General features: G+C 43.9%; 1 non-coding gene across 1 annotated transcript; it reads right to left on the minus strand.

The window, feature by feature from the left end:
* Positions 1-4,326: 4,326 nt before the first annotated feature.
* Positions 4,327-4,445, minus strand: LOC112471548. Its single transcript, XR_003043344.1, has one exon. It is a non-coding gene; the product is annotated as a 5S ribosomal RNA (ribosomal RNA).
* Positions 4,446-6,394: the final 1,949 nt, after the last annotated feature.

A 6,394-nucleotide genomic window follows, 5' to 3' on the forward strand; every position in this document is an offset into this window, starting at 1 on the left:
TCAGCCAGGAACCATGGCTGAGAGGCGCTAGAACTGAATCACAGGGCTGCTTCAGGATCCACAGGTGAGACAGAGGATTTACAGGCCTGTCTCCAGATATACAGATAGGTGTGCATCCTACCAAGTCCCTGGGTAGGCAGGGCCACTCCCAGACCATGGCTGAGAGGGGCTGGAGCCAGGTTACAGGCTGTTTCAAGCTCTGCAATTAGATCGAGATTGGTAGGCCTGCCTCCAAAGCATGGGCAGGCGTGACTCCTTCTGAGTCCCTGAACAGGCAGGACTGCTTCTAGACCATGGCCGTGAGGGGCTGGAACTGGGTACAGAGCCATTTCAAGATCTATAGTCAAACTGAGGTCAGAGACTCTACCTCTGAGGACACAGGCAGGTATGTTTCTTACTGGGTCCCTGGGTAGGCTGGACTGCTGCCAGACCATGGCAGTGAAAGGCTGGAGCCAGGTTGCAGAGCTGCTTCAAGATCCAAAGTCAGACCAAGGTTGGTGGACCTACCTTTAGGAGCACAGATGCATGTGTCTCCTGGCAGATTCCCTGGGTGGGAAGGAGCGTTCCCAGCACACGGCTAAGAGGGACTGGAGCTGAACTATAGGACCATTTCAGGATCTTCAGTTGGACTGAGGTCAGAGGGCGTGCTTCAGGGGCACAGATGGGTATATTTCCATGTGGATCCCAGTACTGTTCCCAGACTGTCACTGAGAGGGTCTACAGTCAAGTTACAGGGCTGCTTCAAGATCTGCAGTCAGACCTGGATCCTAAAGTTCCCACAAAGGTACTTCTGTCCATGGATGGCTGTCAAACTATTGTTGCTGAGGGGAAATATAGCAGGGGTCTTCCTATTTCTCTATCTTGCTGACGTCCAGGATTATTGTAGACTAACGGCCAGAGAAAGATTTTCCAAGGTAGTGACTGTTGGGCTGAGATTGACCACAAGAAAGATCTAGCCAGGTATAGTGTATTGTTTGCTGTAAAGCAAGCAGAGGTGGGAAAGAGACAAATGTACTTTTAGCAAAATCATGTCATGGTTATTATTTCTCAACAAATAGGGCAAAAATCATATTGATAAAAATATTCTTGACTTGTGTAAAATCTGACTATGATGTGTTTATAATAGTTAATATGTACCTTTAAGGAACTGAGGGCGGATTCATGCCAGAGTCTTCACTGGTGCAGAGTGGAGCGTGATTGGATCACCCATATCTTATCCCTAATCATTGTACCAGAACCTATTGCTCCACCTGTGGGAGCCAGTAGAAGTTTGGGCAGTAGAAAATCTCCGTTAACACCTGACTAAAGGCAAAGGCACCAGAATTTGTAAGAAGGGGCAGAGGGCCAGGACAACTTGCTCATGTGGGAAAGGGTGGAAAGTCTCAAAGGAGGGTGAGAGGGAAACTCAGAGGAGAACATAACTACCAAAAGGAGACACCGTGGCAGACTGTCCAACAATAACTGCTTAAACTTCATCAGAGCCATTGTGAAGATGGGGGTGGTAGAGGAAAGAACTCATGTTTTGCACCGAATAAGCTAGAGGTGGGGCTTGATGGGCTCAGCCCTCCACCTCCACCAACCAGCAGAGAGACCTCCATACCAGGATAAGGGATCCACAGGGAAGCAGTGCCTCCTCTGACCTATGGGAAGGGACAGGAAGAGTCACCTGTGCCATATGCATGTCCTTGCTGTCTGCTGTCTGCGTGGTTCTGGCGCAGGCTGAGAGGGTCAGTGGTGAGTCTTTTGTTCAATGTTTTACACAGCAGGAAGGAGGCTGAGGGTCCTCAGAAGCCAGGGTGTGCTCAGAGCGGTGAACCCAAATGTCGTAGAGAGCGTGGACTCTGGGAGCAGCCTCCTCTGATTCAGATCCCTGTTCTGTTAGCCTTTTGTAAAGTACTTTCTGAGCCTGTTTCTTCAACTGTCACTGGGATAAAGATAGCACTTGCCTCCAGGGGTGTTGGGAAGATTAAATAGGAGGGGGCATGTGAGAAGCTAGTGCAGAGCAGGAGCTCAATAGACCTCACTTATTGCCTTTAGGAAGAAAGAATTCTTCCCATCTCAGAAACTTAGACTTTACTTTGCATCATACTTCTGGAGATATTAACAGAGCTTCTGAAATTAAAATTGATGGGTCAAACACACGATAGTCAATTAAAGTTGAATTTCAAACAAATAACTAATAATTTTTCAGTATAAATATGTTCCAAATACTGTACAGGACCCATGCCTATGCTGAAAAATTATTTGTTGTTCAACTGAAATTTAGATTTAATTAGGCATCTTGTATCTTTAGTTGCCAAATTTGGCAACTCTACCTGAGACACAATTCATTTTACGCAGGCTCTGGAACAACAGTCTCCAGCTGGATTTATTAACACTGTTCTTGTGGGTTTCAGGGGACTTAGTCTAGTGCTGCCCAGCTAGTCCGGCAGACAGACTAGAACCCGAGGAGGCTAGACCCTCTGTCCAGGCACTTTCTTCCTGGACACACACCTTCTTCCACCTAGAACCTTCCTCTTCATCACTATTATGCCCCTTTTCAGTGGATGACTCTTGTCTTGTCATGATGTTGTAAGCAGATATTTTCCATATTTACTCCTCTCCTCTCCCCTCCCCACCTCTCCCCTCTTCCTCTTCCTTCCTTCCTTCCTTCCTTCCTTCCTTCTTTCCTTCCTTCCTTAATTTTCTTTCTTACTATCCACAACTAGTTTCTTTGCTGTCTCCTGGAGTTACCACTTAACCTAAGTGTTTTCTTCTCTGCATCTGAAAAGCAAATTTAACACTTTGCACTCACATTTCACCCCCTTGCCTGAATCATGCATTGACGCTAGATTGCTCGGAATAATCTATACAAGCAAATTGCTTTTTAATGAATAGACTTGCCTGATTCTTCCAAGTATGCTGTGATCTCCTGGTGATGGTCAGTCGTTACCCTTTGTTGAGTGCTGACTAAGGGTCAAGAACTATGAAGCAATGCATATACCTGATCTCACTGAAACTTGACTATACTATGATGTCGATACTCTTATTTGTCTCTTCTTTGTAGATGTTGAGAATAAGACTCAGATAAGTTAAGGAACCGGCCAAGAGCACACAACCAAGAAGAGCCAGGGATGGGGTTCAAACCCAGGGATCCAGGCTGCAAAAACCATGCTCTAACCTCTGGGTGTTTCAACCAGGAATGTTAGAACAGTGGAGAAGCCCTCTTCCTGTATTCTTGTATTTTCACACTGCAGGATTTCATCAAAATCCACATCAGGTTTCAGTTCTATTACTTTTGTTCACATTCTCTCTCTTAAATTGCTTTAATCTCCAAATCCCTGTTATTACATTCCTTCTTATTACCACTCTGGCTTTTCTAAATATGCCTCGTATCATGAAATGATTAAGGTCCTAACCCTAGCTCACATTTCTGAATCCTGAAAGCATAAAAGCAAAGTTGCCAGAGGTAGAGACAAAGAAACTAAAATGTAATATTAGCATATCAACAATATATTTGGAGCCCACACAAAGAACCAAATGAGGTGTGATACATACAAAGACATCACCCTGTTCTCTAGATGGGGTCTGTTTATGAACTTTTAAAAGGGAGTGTTGTATTCTGAATACCGGAGCAAAGGAGTCTGTCTGCCTGAGCACCTAAGTCAATAAGATACATACAAGTTTTGCATCAAAGAAAGTTATTAGAGAGTTGCAAGTCCTGGAGACACACACAGGCAAGCTATCGCTCTCAAATACCTGGCTCCTTGGGTGTCTTGAGGGGATAGATTATATAGGGAAAAAATCCTTAGTCATGGAAACTAAGGGAGTAGGGATCGTGGGTGCTACTGATTGGACAAGGCTGAAGTAATTGATCATATTGTGTCCAGTTCTGGGATCATCCACAATGTCATCCCATCTGGTCTGGTGGTTGGTTGGGCTGTTCTGCCTCCATGGGCCTGGGGCTGAAACACACCTGAAGCCAAGATCATCCTTCGTTTAAAGAAAACTTATTATCCTCATGATCCTTAGACCCAGGCTTTATTCTTAAAAAATTTGACAGTGGCCAGAACCTTATGTCCTAAGGCTTAATGATTAAGAAAGTAGGCATACAAAGGTGGAAGGATAATGGTGGATAAAGCAAGTGAGTCACAACACCATTATACTAGGCAAAACCTGTTTGAATGGGAGAAAAAGCTATCTTAAAGAAATGAAGGCTGTGTGCGGTTACATTCTCATCATGAATTTATCCTGAGATTACTGCTCTTGCCGATCGTTCTTGCTTGGGAGCCTCTGTGGTAGGGACGGCAGGAGACATTTTATTTTATTTTTATTACTATTTTTTAACGCCTACAGCACCTGGTATTCCTAGGTAGTCTCCCATCCAAGTACTAACCAGGCCCGACCCTGTTTAGCTTCCAAGATCAGATGAGATTGAGCACATTCAGGGTAGCATGGCTGTAGACTAGGAGACAGTTTAAACTCGGAGGGAAGGTAGGTTTATCTCCACAATACCAAAGTCATTCTCCCAGTGACTGCTCTAAGGGTGTCTGTTCTAAGGAAAAGGTCACTGATTATCATAGGCCAGAATAAGCTTGGAAGTTCTTTTCAAAGGTTACCTAACTCTGACCTGGCTGATGCCCCCACAGCTGTAGGCCTTGGGCCAAGGATTTCCAGAGCACTGGAGGCCATTGCTGCGCTCTTGATAAAGGAATGGATCCCAGCTGTTAGGGGAGGCCCTGGAAGGGAGACTGGGAAGGAGCCTGTTCCACAGCCAAGATGGCCTGTGACCCCTTGGAATGCAATGCCCAAGGGTAGTTGTTAACCACCTCGAACCTGCTCAGCTTTCACCGTGTAGTATGAGCATAACTGTATGAGCCCATTGCCATATTCATTCATCCTTTCTTCCTACTTTCCAGTAATCAATTTTATGGAACAAATAGTTGTTGACTGCATCTTATAAACAAACAATGTGCTAGGAATGTAAGATACACACGATGAATGCAGTACTGTGGTTTGAGACCTAGCTGGCAGAGAAAAACAATAAATAAGTAAACACCTAAGTAGGTCATTATAATTAGAAGTATATTTGCTAGGAAGTAAATGAAACATAAGCTCTGGGGTAAGCTTCGAGGTCTCTGGTTTGCCTAGGACCCTTTCAAGGCCCCGAGGGACATTGTGTATGGGTTGGGGCTGGGGCTCAGGCTAGCACTTTATGCATAAGCTCACATGTTTTTGTAAAGTTTGCAAAAATATTATATTTTGGAATTCTCTTTTTTAAAGAAGGCTCCCCAAATGTACCTTCAGCCCGATTGCCATGTAAGGAGGAACTGAGCATAGATCACCACTCATATATGGAAATAAAAACTACATTCTGACCTTTTGGAGAATAGTAAATGTGAGGCAAGCCTGCAGTTGTTGTAAACAAACCTGTTCTCATTTGCCTATTTTCTTTCACAATTACTTCAGTTTTTCTTACATGCAAATAAAAGTTGGTAACACTCAGCTTAGGGTGGCAGAGAAACTTCTCCATCATTCTAGTAGAATTTAAAAACAACCATGAGAATAACCCATTATGAACATCAGCTTGTTTAGACTTTGTCTTTCTTTTTTTTTGCTCTCTCAACTAGGGCGGGGAAAAAGGGCAAGAATGCCATTTTCTCCCCCAACCCAATCACTGTCCTCTTCTTCAAAATTCTCTAAAAGTAGAGCACAAAATGGGGCTTGGAGGAGGGAGTAGAGGAAATAGACTGTGACAGTTATATCCTCGGACATGTCAATTAAATTAAAAGTTAAAGTAAAATTCTGTATGGGAAGGAGAAAAAAGTGCCCTGAGGCATACTAGGAATTATAACTTTTCACCTTCAATCTCTCAGGAGAGTTAGGTAGGGAGAGTTAGAGAAAACCCCATTTTAGCCTTGTAGAAGCTCAAGAGATGAGAGCAGAGGCGAGTTTTAAAAACTTATGTCATGGGCATGGATCACGCAGAGCAATCAATAGCCATCACCTCATATAACTTTACCAGTGAGTACGGCCTCAGTGTAGTTTGGCTGAAGGACTTCTTAGGTACTCAGAGTTGGCATAGGAACTATTTTCTGGTTTAAGTTCACAGCGTTTTAATTGATAGGACTTTGATCTAAGTTACCCGAGTGCCTATATTTTGGTCTTTGTTCTAGCCTGCCTTTTAGCTTATGGCTTACCCCAGTGATTCTTTTCCTTGGTATGACGGAGATGACTTATTATCACCACACAATCCATTTACCCTTTCTTCTGTGGTTTAGAAGTAATAGAAATTGGGATTGCATTTCCCAGCCTCCTTTGCAGTTATGAGTGGCCATGGGACTAGACCATTACCAATAGGATTTGAGCCAAATTTGTGACCTTAAAAAGAGTAGAAACTGCCCTCCTCTCACCT

This window comes from Pteropus alecto, unplaced genomic scaffold (assembly GCF_000325575.1).
Source record: "Pteropus alecto unplaced genomic scaffold, ASM32557v1 scaffold57, whole genome shotgun sequence".
In the NCBI taxonomy this organism is placed as follows: Eukaryota; Metazoa; Chordata; class Mammalia; order Chiroptera; family Pteropodidae; genus Pteropus; species Pteropus alecto.